Source organism: Rattus norvegicus, chromosome 6 (genome assembly GCF_036323735.1).
Source record: "Rattus norvegicus strain BN/NHsdMcwi chromosome 6, GRCr8, whole genome shotgun sequence".
NCBI lineage: Eukaryota > Metazoa > Chordata > Mammalia > Rodentia > Muridae > Rattus > Rattus norvegicus.
In genome coordinates this window covers 94,618,423-94,633,129 of record NC_086024.1, presented here as the reverse complement: position 1 = coordinate 94,633,129, position 14,707 = coordinate 94,618,423, and the positions used below count along the sequence as shown (strand labels likewise).

Below are 14,707 nucleotides of genomic sequence, written 5' to 3'. Positions count from 1 at the left end.
AAGCTACAAGCAATAACAATGTCACATCATGAATGTGACATCCTGAAATCTCCTCTTCCAGATAAGTTAGTCCATTACTTTTGAATTCAGCCTCATTCAGAGTTTCAGGACAAAGGAAAATACAGCAGGATATTTCACCAGGACACAAGAATGGCCTCTAACCCAAGTCTTGGTATAGTCCTTGTTCCCATCTCCAACCTTGTGACTACAGTCCCATTTTCCACATCCTTAACCAGCCTCCATCCTTCCACATTTCCACCAGAATCAACCACTACACTCTTCCTGATCTTCTAGGGTTTCCCTCCTCTATACCTGCAAGCTCTTAGACACTCTCCCAGGGCTGAAGGTCAGTTCCTCACAGCAATGCCCCACTTCTTCCTGGGAGTCTTCTATGTTTTCTCATTATTGTGACAAAAACACCCAACAGAAGCACTGCAGGAGAAGAAAGGGTTCTTTCCATTGGTGGTTTCAGAAGCAGAGTGCCCTATGATTGGGAAGGCACAGGTGCAGCTGAACAGCTTGGGGACAATGAAATCAGGTGGAGTGACTCCTTACATGGTGGTAAATACAGAGGACAGCCTGGAACCAGAGATGGGCCCACCTCCAGTGACACCAGCTTTGTCCCACATCCTTAGGGCTCCAAAACTTCCAAACTTCCACAAGCTGTGGGGCCAAGTTTTTAAACACAAGAACCTACGAGACACTTCACACTCAAACCATAGCACTGATTCTCAAGGGTTCTGTTATAGTAACACATGTGGATCGAGGCTGTCTTTCAGTGCATATTTGGCTTGGGGACTGTCTCATAAACCCTGTTTCCACATGGGTTAGACTATGGGTTGAAGACACTTTCTATCCACTATTACTCTTCCCTCTTTGTCCTTCACCAGAGTTATCTCAAATTTCTTACTTATCTATTTTAGCAACCATTTATTAGAAGATTCAAACCAATGTCTATGAATTTTATACCACTATAAATAAAAGAGAAAGGGGACTATTCATAGGGAAAATAGTACTGGGATTAAAGTAAAAAAAATTCTGAACATTTAACATCATTTATTTGCCAGATTCACAACTTAAGTGTAAAACCATGTGTGTGTGTGTGTGTGTGTGTGTGTGTGTGTGTGTGTTCGCAAATGCATTTTCATTTTAGTACATATGCAGATTAGCATCTTGCTTCTCGCTATGTCTTTATAACATTACCAAGTTTGTATTTTTAATGGCTACACACTATTCTATTTTCTAATGACCTCACTATTTACTTAGTGTCCCTTGTACTCTATCCTTAGGTTGTCTTTTATTTTCTAGCTATTATAAGTATCCATATACATAAAACTTGTCTGCATTTTGGAATTCTCTCCTGCATATAAATACTCTCTGGTTTCCCCATAAATCTGTATCTGAGGAAAAATAACCCACAGGCTCACTCCCCATAAAGTGCATTTGAAGACCATAGCCTGGGGTTAGAAGCCTCATACTGACTAGCTGAGGCTCTCCTAAGCAAGCATCTTCAACCACAGACAGTGTCTATACCTACAAAGTTGAGGAACAGCAGCAGACGATCCCTGCTGTCACACCAGTGCTCAGTAGTTTTTGATTTGCTTGGTGGTCTGGCTGCACATCCGATGCCATTATCTTTCTTTGTTAGGGTTGTATAAACACAAGATGAAGACACAATGTCTAGGACATTGTTATGCTTGGTGTCCCAGTGAACACTCACCGTTACATTAGAATAAGGTTGATTCTGCATCTCACATAACTTACTGTCTGTGTGCTTCGTAAATCACCTTTGGTTCAGATTGTGAAGTACATTAGAGCCATATGAACCTGATCCCCAAGCCCCACACAAACTATTGCTTGTTTTTTATGTACTAAAATCTCACATTTAACTTGTTCCTTTGTGTTCCCTTTATATGTGACTCAACCTTCATTTTTAAAAATGCTGCTTTAAAAGTGTTCCTCTGGTAAAGCCTGTGCCAGGGCCTGAGTCACAGAGACATAACTTTTAACGTCCAGGAATTTCCAATTGAAGAGCCAGGACACTGAGAAGAGCCAGGACACTGAGAAGTGGCAGGCAGGACAAAGGGACATCTGAGCAACCAGCCTGTCCCTCACTGCCTGCCAAGAGCTGCCTTTCGGGAAGTAGGGAAGGAAGGCAATGATGGATGCTGACCTTGGAGGCTGGAGATGGTCCACGTCCTGCTCTCAGAGATTTGCTATGTGTGGGAATAAGGTTTCAGAAACTTTGCAATGACAGGGCAAGACCTGGAGCCTACCAGGGCTAGCATTTCAAAATTTGGCCTCTCAGTATATGGAAGTTTGTGTCTGTTAAGTGTAAAGAGAGCCATTTAATGTTTTACAGGATGAAAGTAAGACAGCTCTGGGATAAGCAGGAATGACAAAAACTTAAGCAAGGCAGGTTGTAGTGAGTGGTAGAACCACCAGCTAGTGGAAGTTGTGTGGGGAATGACAGCTGAGGTGTTGGCTATACATACACGAGGACACACAGTTATTGACAGTTGTGCCATACCTCTGCCCAGGTAGCCTTATAGGAAACACAGTAGTTCTAGCTTTTGCTCTCACAGATGGTGAGCCTTATCTAGGGCCGTCATTAATAACTCCAGAGGATTTTGGTCAAATACAAGATAAATATTGTTTTTCCTCCAAATACATTTTGACAACAGAGAATTAATTGCAGAATTTTGAGCACACTAATGTCAATCAGTGCTGTACTATGATATATTTTTTTGTGAATGAGACTTTCTTTTTAATAGACTGGTACCCAGAATACCATGCTACCCACACATAAATTTTATGGTCTTGCCAGTCAAGCCAGAAGAATCTCTGATGAGATCCCTCTGAAAACAAAGTCTAGACAAGGCCTGGGTGTGTCAGTGAACTTAGGAAAGGATCCTGGGGACCAGAAGTGGGGTTGTTGAAGAAATGACCTAGAACTAGGTAAAGGGCCAAAGTATAATGACTGTGAACTGTAGAGGACAGCAGGGGCTCAGTTACTACCATAGACCCTTGAAGGAACAAGAATGTTCCTCAGAGTGGCCCACTAAAAAAACAGATGTGCAAGAGAATTTATTTGCTAACTCCTGTTCTCTGTTCTTTGAAGATTGTCTGCAAGCCAGTGGGGAGGGGTGTCTTCAGAATTTCTGAAACAAAAAGAAACAGATAGATGATGATGATGGTGGTGGTGGTGGTGATGGTGGTGGTGGTGATGATGATGATGGTGGTGGTGGTGGTGATGATGATGATAGAAAGGGAGAGATAAGAAAGAAAAGAAGGAGAGGGAGAAGAAGGAGGAGAAGGAGGAGGAGGAAGGAAGAAGGAAGAAGAAGGAAGAGAAGGAGGAAGAGGAGGAGGAGGAGGAGGAGGAGGAGGAGGAGGAGGAGGAGGAAGAAGAAGAAGAAGAAGAAGAAGAAGAAGAAGAAGAAGAAGAAGAAGAAGAAGAAGAAGAAGAAGAAGAAGAAGAAGAAGAAGAAGAAATAATAATGATGATGCTTATCGTGAGCTGGATTACAGTCTTAGAGGCTAGCCAGCCTCACGGGTTGTCATCTGAAAGTTGAGAATCAGAAAAGCTGGACCTATAATTCAATCTGAGTTTAGGATCCAGAAACCAAGTTGCAAGTGCAGAAGAAAACAATTAGCAAAACTTAATAAAAAGAAAGAGTAAAGAAGGAAAAAAGATAAGGAAGGGCTGGATCGCACAGCTCAAGGGACAACGAGAGACCTCACATTTCTCTGCACTTCTATTCCAGCTGGCCCTCGTGGGGCTGGTACATATTGGTGACAGTTATTACCTTAGTGTACTGACTCAAATGCTAACTCTTCTGGAAACATCTTTACAGTCACACTTAGAAATAATCCTTCACCAGCTAGTGGGCATCATTTAACACAGTGAGGTCAATGCAAAAAGTTAACTGCCACAGACTCGTAGAGTATTATCCTCTCCATGTTCAGATCTCATCTATGTGGGATAAGTGCTTTGAGGAAGATCTTTGGAATAAAGGCAGAGAGGTGCCCTGGTAGACGCTTGAGGCAAGACATTGAGACTGTTCCCTGATGAGTCCTTGTGTACCATCTTAAGTCTGCCTCATAGACAGATGCCTCTAATACAGAGTATAGCCACCACTGACTATCTTAGTCAATGCTACTGCCTCCCTCGCTGCAAGTTCTACACTATCCTAGCAAAGAAACCATCCTAATGGGTAGAAGTATGTAGTAGGGTCTCTGGTAAACCAGTAAGCATAGGTTTTCAATGCATCGGTTGCAATCCCTTTCGGGGACACATACCAGATATGCTGCATATCAGATATTTACATTACATTTCATACCAGTAGCAAAATTACGGTAGCAACAAAAATAATCTATGGTTGGGGCTCATCACAGCATGAGTACCTGTATTAAAGGATCACAGCCTTAGGAAGGTTGAGAACCACTGCAGTAAGCCGGCTGTAACAAGCCTTCCTGGCTCTTCTCTCCACAGGGCAGTGCTCGCACTTCTTGCTGTCTGTCCTTATCATGTGGACACATCAAGGAAACTGACCAGCAACCTCTTAAGCTCACTAGGAGATTAAACCCTAATTCGGGAAAATGACCCTAGGAGGACACTAAGTCATGGGAAAATGACCCTAGGCTAATAAACAACTTTGCTAAACAACTTCCCATCCTCCCTCCCTCCCTCCCTCTCCCCAGCACCTTCCAAACTCACTCCTACGAATGTTCTCAAGTTCCTGCCAGGACATATTAGTAATATCTCATAGTTCTTGCAGAGAAACGCTGTCTGATCCTGCAGCACACACTCTTCAGGTCATACTGAGAATGGATCCAATAAATATGGTAGAAATGATGGGGGTTGGGGTAGATCCTGAGAAGATTGGGGATCGTGTTGTAGCTGAGATTCCTGTGCTGTGGGTTGGCAAGGGCAGGAAAGGGCTACTATGCCTCTGCCATCTAGTCGAATTTGGACTTCAACATCCTCAGGCACAACTACCAACAAGTCTTCTTGTTTCCCAGCATCCTGCTGCCTCTGTAAAGGTCTCTGACTTCACCGGAGGATTCTTGTCAAGGACAAGCAAACAGCATCCACAGAGGCACAGCTGCCCCTCATATGCAGGAGATAATCGTTCCTTTACTGATGCTGTGTACTTTCTGGGTCTTATGGCTTGCCCGAAACTAACAATCTACAACCTCTTTTCTTCAAGGATGTAGAACAATAACAAAACAGCCAACTCAATAGTACTCATACTCAGCCTCAGAAGTGCAAGCATGTCTGACACACACCAGAGTCTGAGCCATTGGGAGATGCCACCCTGGAGGTCCTCGCCAGCTCATACGTTATGGCAGCAGGGTCCCTGTACTTGTCTGATTGTCTTCACTACCCCATCTGGGCCTTTGACATTTCCAGTGTCATTTCCATGTGAAAAGTCTTAATCTGTGAGCCTGAAACAAGAACTCTGTGCGGTGGCTTGAGGATAACCCCAGGAAGCTGAAGCAAAGGATAAGAGAGTCAGACAAAAAAGGGAGGAGAAAGTCAGTTTAAAATAAAGTGCATTTTGAGGGGCCTAATTTTCTTCAGCAGCTAGAACAATCGTCACTCACCAAGAATGAATCCAGAAACAGACATTTTTATAGCTGTTGTTAAAGAGCTATTATTCACAATGGCCAAAAGGTGAAAATAACCCAAATATCTACTGACAGATGAACAGATAAACAAAATATGGCATGTTCACAGTAGGTGCCCTACTTTGGAGTGGGGAGTTTGTGTTTTAGTAACAACAAATTTCAGAGAACAAGAAAGTGCTCTGGTGTGAATCATCGTATGATTGCACTCCATACCACCAAGCTGTTGTTTAAAATTGTTAAAATGATGTATTTCACATTATATTCATTTAATTATACTTAGGGAAGGGAAGGGAAGGGAAGGGAAGGGAAGGGAAGGGAAGGGAAGGGAAGGGAATAGAAAGGGAAGGGAAGGGAAGGGAAGGGAAGGGAAGGGAAGGGAAGGGAAGGGAAGGGAAGGGAAATCCTGAGAGGAGCAAGCCAGTTTTTGCAGACACACAAATCAGGATGCCTTTCATTACTGGATACAGAATAGTGGCTTAGGTTTCACTGGAGTTTCTGCCCAGCAGCCCTGCCCAACTCCCTCTGTCTGGTCCTAGAACCCAAACTGTAGGGTGGTTCACCTGCTCTAACTCTCACCACTACACTGTTGCTATCAGCTGCTGGGAACAATCAGCTGTGGGTGACCTCCTAGCCACTTCTGCAGTGAAGCTGTACTATAGCCCTTCAAATCTTTTCCCACATAGGCAAATGGAGATTCAGTGGTGTTGAGTCATTTTCTGGATTCAAACTACGAAAGCATCTCTCTTGGTAGCTAGCCACTCCAGGCTGGCTTCTGGCTAGACTCTAAGTGGGGAGAGACTGAGTCAAGAGCACATGACTTTAGTCTACTGTGGCAACTCACAGGATACTGGTCACCATGCAGGGAACATTACTATGGTCTGCGATCTGAAACTCTCAGCATTCCCATGCATCTCATAAAACCTCCTCTGCACATGACAGGAAAGTTGAAGCAGCCTGGGGGTGAGGATATGAGTATGCCCTTGTCCACACTGTAGAAAAAACATAATTAAAAAATACATGGTTCTCATTGAGAGAGGGAGAGAGAGAAAAAGATCTTCTACATAGAATAATGAAAGCAAAAGAACAAATGATTTAACCAGGAAATCACCAAATTAGAAATATTTAAAATATTTTAATATTTAAATTTTTTATTTTATTTTTATTTGACAGAGAGAGAGAGAGAGAGAGAGAGAGAGAGGGGGGGGGGAGAGGGAGAGGGAGAGGGGGGAGAGAGAGAGAGAGAGAGAGAGAGAGAGAGAGAGACTGTGCGTGTGCACATCCAGGTACCTGAGAAGGCCAGGAGATGGTCTCCCATCACCTAGAGCTGGAGTTACAGGTAATCCATTTGCCATGGTTTCTAGGAACCAAACTTCCATCTTCTGAAGGAACAACAAGGGCTTTTATCTGCTGAAGCTTCTCTCCATCTTTCACAACTTTTATGTGGTAATTTATTCAGAAGAATGATTTGCAACATATGTTGAAGACATTGGGCACAAGTTTGAGAACAAGACAGTCTCACCGCCTCAAATTATCACTCCACAGATCATTATTAAATAGAAAGGAGGAAAGATGACTTTACAGTGACTGTATCTGGCAGGTACTCTATAAATAAGAAATTAGATGTGATCACTTTATGGTTGCCATGAGGAATAGATTCCTCTATGGGTGTGACTTACCATTATATAATAGACCAAGACATCTTTCAACCCATATTTGAGAGGCTTCTTTTTGTAGCAGAGGGTGATTAACACAAGACCAACAACAGGCTGAACTGAAAAGAGTGAGAGACTGCGTAAGCCTCAGCCTTAAAGGGAACAGATACACTGCTCAGAGATCATCGGAGAAGAGGGGTCAGAAAGAGGGTAAGAGTCAGAGGTGGTGGATGACTACAAGAGGTGGGAGCGACTGCACATATGAATTCACGGTGTGTGTGACACCATGCACAAAGTCTGCTTAGCCCCAAGCCAGCCGAATCCCAACATCGAGAGGGGAGTTGGATACACTATCCCATCCCTAGCAGTGGAGTGAATGGCAATCTTGAGCTACTAGGAGAGGGAGGATCAGTGTTCTCTAAGAAAATAGCCTAGATAAATTGACCGCACTCCAGTGGAAGACCACATATCTAAGAATATCAGGACAGTCGAATTGGACTTGGGTTTTTGTTTTAAACTACACAAAGTTGGGTGGATAGCGAAGATAGGGCAGCAAATACAGTTAAAGCAGTGTATGAACTCAAAACTCTCAAAGAGGTGATGCAGTTTTAAAGGAAAAGGACAAATGTTGAGCGATCGCAGCTTCTGTCCTGTTTTCCCGTCTTCCAGCATGCACTGGAGTCTTGGAGCACTGTTTTACAATAACATTTTAATTTGTGAATGAAAGGTATTTCAGGGCCTGGGGACACAGGTCAGTGCTTAAAAGCACTGGCTGTTCTTCTAGAAGACCTGGGATCAATTCCCAGCACTCCCACGGCAGCTCCCGACCATCTGTAGTAACTCCAAGTCCAAGGAATATACCCTCTTCCTGGCCTCAGTGGGTACCAGGTACATACATTGTGCACTGGCATCCACGAAGACAAAATACTCACATGCAAGATAAAAATTTTCAATTAGAATATTCCTATTTTATAAACCAAACAACCAAGGCAATAGTTAGTGACTACCAACGTCTTCTTAAGTCATGAGAACTGCCCCATATCTTCTTGCCAGCCAAAGGAACCAAACTTGGACTGATATGGTCTTCGGGACTGCTGCCAATTTTCAGGAAACCCCTGAGGACAGATGAGCATGGTGAATTGCAGGTGTGTCTGATTGGCAAAATCACTCTAGAGGCCCAAGGGGGCCTCCCCCACACCACCGCCAAATAGAAAGAAATGGGAAGTATGTATCTTAGGACATTTAACTAGGGCTGGCTTACAGTTTCAGAGGTTCAGTCCATTGTCATCACAGTGGGAAGCATTGCAGTGTCCGGGCAGATGTGGGGCAGGATGAGCTGAGAGGTCTACATCTTGACTGAAGGCAAACAGGAGAAGACTGTCTCATGGGCAGCTAGGAGGAGGGTCTCAAAGCCCCCACAGTGACACACTTCCTCCAACAAGGCCACACCTTCCTGGGCTAGTCCCTGGGCCAAGCATACTCAAATCACAACAGTATGATCATATTAAAATTCCAGCATGTCTTCCTTGGTGGGCACAGCAGGACCATCACGTGCAGGCATTCAGTTTGGTGAGGAAAGTGCACAGCAGCAATTACTTTAAAAGTGATGAGAGAAGACGGGTATACCTGGGAGTTAGAGGAAGGCAGATGTCTGAGTTCAAGAGCAGCCTGGTCTATAGAGGGAGTTCCAGAAACACAGAGAAAACCTGTCTCAGAGAAAGGAAGAGGGTGGAGGGGGAGAGGGAGAGGGAAAGAGAGAGAAACAAAAACCTGGAGTTCACCACAGAGATGAAAAGTGTGAGAAGGCATCTGTACTCGTTTACTCACTACATTGCTGAGGCTGGCTTCAAACTTGTTATGCAACTAAGGATGGCCCTGATTCCTCTTCCTCAGTCTGCAGTTTGGAGATTACATACACACCCTATACTATCCTGAAAGACAAAGGTCTATTTTTTTGTTTTGTTGTTGTTGTTGTTTGAGTGATAGTTGTAAAAGTATTACTTTAAAAAAATGTATGTAGCTGGGCAGTGGTGGCACATGCTGTTAATCCCAGAACTCAGGAGGCAGAGGCAGGAAGATTCTGTGAGTTAGAGACAAGCTTGGTGTATAGAGTGAGTTTCAGGACAGTCAGGGCTACACAAAGAACCCCTGTCTCCAAACATAAAACAAACAAACAAATATAAAAATAGAATAGTAAGAAATTATTGTCATAATTTTTTTCTTTTTTTTTTTCGGAGCTGGGGACCGAACCCAGGGCCTTGCGCTTGCTAGGTTGTCATAATTTTTATGTGCATGTGTGTACATGTGAGGGGGTGTGCACAAATGTGCAAGTGCAAGTGATTGTATGTGCAGTGCACAGTGTTTGGAAGCAACAGATCAATGTGGGGCCTTAGCTTCCATCACTCACGACCTTATCCTTAGGGACACGGTCTCACCGAATCTGGGTCTCCTGGAGAGAACGGCTGACCAGCATGCCCAGTCTTCCTCATGTCTCCACCAGGCAGTGCTGGATAGATTAGTGATGGGTACTGAATCTCAGCTCCCCCCTCATGCTCACACTGATTACCACTGCTCTTGTGGGCTTTCATATAGCTTTGTTATACATCCTATGGAATACAATTTAACTTAGAGTACACTAAATAAATAAATAGCAAATATAATGTTTGGGTGTCATTTGGATCCTGATTTGAACAAACCAGAAAAACAAAACAAAAATGAAACAAACAAAACAAAACAGACAGACAAACAAAAGTCAGGCTCGCAAGGTAAATACTTTTATGTACTGGACAGTCTCTCTGGCCTTGCTCTTTTCGTATTTAAAAGTTATTGTCAGTTTCTAGACATAACTGTGGTACTGTGTGGTTTAGAAAATACCTGCATTTAAAGACATGTTTAGATACTATGTGGAATTTACTTTAACATAACATTCCAGGAATAGAGCAATCAGGTACAGGCATAAGTGAAAAAACAAACTGGCCGTGTGTGGACAGACAATCTGACTGGAGACAGGGCCATTCCTTAAACTATTCCCTCTACCTCAGTGAGTACATGAAGTTCCCCACAAGACAAAAATGTCTTTTACCTATATGATTTGGATGAGAAGTTCATGGCAAAAGAAAGATGCACCCCACAAGTCTCGTATATGGGTGGTCAGGCAACCTCCTCTCTCCTCAATGAACTGTTGAGGAAGACAATCAGGGAAGTAGACCCTTCAGCAAAGGTGTCATTGTCTAAATCCCTGAGGGTTTGCCACCATATTGCTTCCCTGGATCGGCCTGGAATAAAAACAAAACACATTCTACCTTCCCTTGCCAGGCACTGTGATTGGGCAGGGCAAGACCGGAAGCTGGGGTGCCACCACCTTGTAGGACAGAAACAGACATTCTGCAGCGTGAAGCCCAAGCCGAGAGCCTGTCTCTGATATAATAACATGTTGTTTTCAAGGCCTCGCTGCTCCCATTCCTGGCTGGCATCAGCACTGTGTGCCTTCTGGGGTGTCAAATTGAGAAGAAAAATGTTTTTACTACCACCCTGCTGATTTTTCAAAATAACACATCCAGTGAGCCAGCTGTGGTGGGACAGAAAGCGCAACAGCACTTCTGAAGTCAGTGTTGTGGAACCAGTGTTGGTAACCAATTCTCTAACTTTTCTCTCGCTCCCCCCCCCCCCCCACTCTAAGATAAGCACCACTCGGATGGCTTGTGGGGTGGCGTCTGTTATTAACAGGGCATTTTGGAAGAGAAATGTTTCCATCAAGAGGTGGAAAAGCTTCATTTATCCCATAATTTTAAATATGGTTTTGAAAAAAAATGACTTGTATTTTACAACACAGAGCTGTAAGTTCATGGAGTCACTGTGCAATCAATCTTTCTGAAACCTGAAATGGGGAGAAATAAAGGTTTGTGCTTTTGCGTTTGGTTTGTGTGTTGAGAATGCAGATCTAAGGAGAGACAGCATAGCTGTCCGTCAGCTAGCCTGGGCTGGAAAAGAGTGAGTATATTCCAAAGAACATGTCCTTCTGAAGTCGCTCTGTGCAATGTGTGATGGGTGGCGATTGATCTCCCATAAAACAGAAGAACGGTAACAGAGTGTGAAAAATGATGTCAGGGCCCCAGCCTTCACATTCGGTCCTAATCCAGAGAATCCCTCACAGGCTTGTCCAGGGGCTTGATTCCTGAGTGAGTCTAGATCCTTTCAAATTGATAAACAGTCTTAGTCACCATCAGTGGCTTAACTCAAGGCTCTGAGTGATATAAAGTAGGACTTGTGACAAAGACCTCCTCTGCTATGACCCACAGGTGTCAAATTTGGAGACTCAGGGTACAGGTCACAAACTAGAGTGTGGCACCCTAACCTTGCTCACAGGGAGGTTTGTCTGGCTTCTGTGGTTTTGTTTTTAAATAACCGAGTTAACTGGAAATATATTTTAAATGAGAATACTCTATAAAACAATTGTCATTTTTTTAAATTTATTTAATACTTAATAATAATTCTTTGGTTTCCAGGCAAACATCTCCCTCTCCCCTCCCCTTCCTTATGGGTGTTCCCCTCCCAACCCTCCCCCCATTGCCACCCTCCCCCCATAGTCTAGTTCACTGGGGGTTCAGTCTTAGCAGGACCCAGGGCTTCCCCTTCCACTGGTGCTTTTACTAGGATATTCATTGCTACCTATGAGGTCAGAGTCCAGGGTCAGTCCATGTATAGTCTTTAGGTAGTGGCTTAGTCCCTGGAAGCTCTGGTTGCTTGGCATTGTTGTACATATGGGGTCTCGAGCCCCTTCAAGCTCTTCCAGTTCTTTCTCTGATTCCTTCAACGGGGGTCCTATTCTCAGTTCAGTGGTTTGCTGCTGGCATTCGCCTCTGTATTTGCTGTATTCTGGCTGTGTCTCTCAGGAGAGATCTACATCCGGCTCCTGTCGGTCTGCACTTCTTTGCTTCATCCATCTTGTCTAATTGGGTGGCTGTATATGTATGGGCCACATGTAGGGCAGGCTCTGAATGGGTGTTCCTTCAGTCTCTGTTTTAATCTTTGCCTCTCTCTTCCCTGCCAAGGGTATTCTTGTTCCCCTTTTAGAGAAGGAGTGAAGCATTCACATTTTGATCATCCGTCTTGAGTTTCATTTGTTTTAGGCATCTAGGGTAATTCAAGCATTTGGGCTAAAAGCCACTTATCAGTGAGTGCATACCATGTATGTCTTTCTGTGATTGGGTTAGCTCACTCAGGATGATATTTTCCAGTTCCAACCATTTGCCTACGAATTTCATAAAGCCGTTGTTTTTGATAGCTGAGTAATATTCCATTGTGTAGATGTACCACATTTTCTGTATCCATTCCTCTGTTGAAGGGCATCTGGGTTCTTTCCAGCTTCTGGCTATTATAAATAAGGCTGCGATGAACATAGTGGAGCACGTGTCTTTTTTACATGTTGGGGCATCTTTTGGGTATATGCCCAAGAGAGGTATAGCTGGATCCTCAGGCAGTTCAATGTCCAATTTTCTGAGGAACCTCCAGACTGATTTCCAGAATGGTTGTACCAGTTTGCAATCCCACCAACAATGGAGGAGTGTTCCTCTTCCTCCACATCCTCGCCAGCATCTGCTGTCACCTGAGTTTTTGATCTTAGCCATTCTCACTGGTGTGAGGTGAAATCTCAGGGTTGTTTTGATTTGCATTTCCCTTATGACTAAAGATATTGAACATTTCTTTAGGTGTTTCTCAGCCATTCGGCATTCCTCAGCTGTGAATTCTTTGTTTAGCTCTGAACCCCATTTTTTAATAGGGTTATTTGTCTCCCTGCAGTCTAACTTCTTGAGTTCTTTGTATATTTTGGATATAAGGCCTCTATCTGTTGTAGGATTGGTAAAGATCTTTTCCCAATCTGTTGGTTGCCGATTTGTCCTAACCACAGTGTCCTTTGCCTTACAGAAGCTTTGCAGTTTTATGAGATCCCATTTGTCGATTCTTGATCTTAGAGCATAAGCCATTGGTGTTTTGTTCAGGAAATTTTTTCCAGTACCCATGTGTTCCAGATGCTTCCCTAGTTTTTCTTCTATTAGTTTGAGAGTATCAGGTTTGATGTGGAGGTCCTTGATCCACTTGGACTTAAGCTTTGTACAGGGTGATAAGCATGGATCAATCTGCATTCTTCTACATTTTGACCTCCAGTTGAACCAGCACCATTTGCTGAAAATGCTATCTTTTTTCCATTGGATGGTTTCGGCACCTTTGTCAAAAATCAGGTGCCCATAGGTGTGTTGGTTCATTTCTGGGTCTTCAATTCTATTCCATTGGTCTATCTGTCTGTCTCTGTACCAATACCATGCAGTTTTTATCACTATTGCTCTGTAATACTGCTTGAGTTCAGGGATAGTGATTCCCCCTGAAGTCCTTTTATTGTTGAGGATAGTTTTAGCTATCCTGGGTTTTTTGTTATTCCAGATGAATTTGCAAATTGTTCTGTCTAACTCTTTGAAGAATTGGATTGGTATTTTGATGGGGATTGCATTGAATCTGTAGATCGCTTTTGGTAAAATGGCCATTTTTACTATATTAATCCTGCCAATCCATGAGCATGGGAGATCTTTCCATCTTCTGAGGTCTTCTTCAATTTCTTTCTTCAGTGTCTTGAAGTTCTTATTGTACAGATCTTTTACTTGCTTGGTTAAAGTCACACCGAGGTACTTTATATTATTTGGGTCTATTATGAAGGGTGTCGTTTCCCTAATTTCTTTCTCGGCTTGTTTCTCTTTTGTGTAGAGGAAGGCTACTGATTTATTTGAGTTAATTTTATACCCAGCCACTTTGCTGAAGTTGTTTATCAGCTTTAGTAGTTCTCTGGTGGAACTTTTGGGATCACTTAAATAAACTATCATATCATCTGCAAATAGTGATATTTTGACTTCTTCTTTTCCGATCTGTATCCCCTTGACCTCCTTTTGTTGTCTGATTGCTCTGGCTAGAACTTCAAGAACTATATTGAATAAGTAGGGAGAGAGTGGGCAGCCTTGTCTAGTCCCTGATTTTAGTGGGATTGCTTCAAGTTTCTCTCCATTTAGTTTAATGTTAGCAACTGGTTTGCTGTATATGGCTTTTACTATGTTTAGGTATGGGCCTTGAATTCCTATTCTTTCCAGGACTTTTATCATGAAGGGGTGTTGAATTTTGTCAAATGCTTTCTCAGCATCTAATGAAATGATCATGTGGTTTTGTTCTTTCAGTTTGTTTATATAATGGATCACGTTGATGGTTTTCCATATATTAAACCATCCCTGCATGCCTGGGATGAAGCCTACTTGGTCATGGTGGATGATTGTTTTGATGTGCTCTTGGATTCGGTTTGCCAGAATTTTATTGAGTATTTTTGCGTCGATATTCATAAGGGAAATTGGTCTGAAGTTCTCTTTCTTTGTTGGGTCTTTGTG

At 43.1% G+C, this 14,707-nt stretch overlaps 1 long non-coding RNA gene across 2 annotated transcripts in view; it reads right to left on the bottom strand.

Annotated features, from left to right (window-relative positions):
* Nucleotides 1-6,753: 6,753 nt before the first annotated feature.
* LOC102549102 (uncharacterized) overlaps nt 6,754-14,707 on the bottom strand; it is a 33,740-nt gene continuing 25,786 nt past the window's right edge. The window contains exons 3-5 of one of the 2 annotated variants that reach the window (XR_010052260.1): nt 10,369-10,561; nt 8,548-8,992; nt 6,754-8,401 (exon numbers count right to left, since the gene is read on the bottom strand). This is a non-coding gene — a long non-coding RNA (uncharacterized LOC102549102). Of the gene's footprint in view, nt 8,993-10,368; nt 10,562-14,707 lie in introns of both variants that reach the window. The other variant, XR_001838452.3, reaches the window with a different exon arrangement.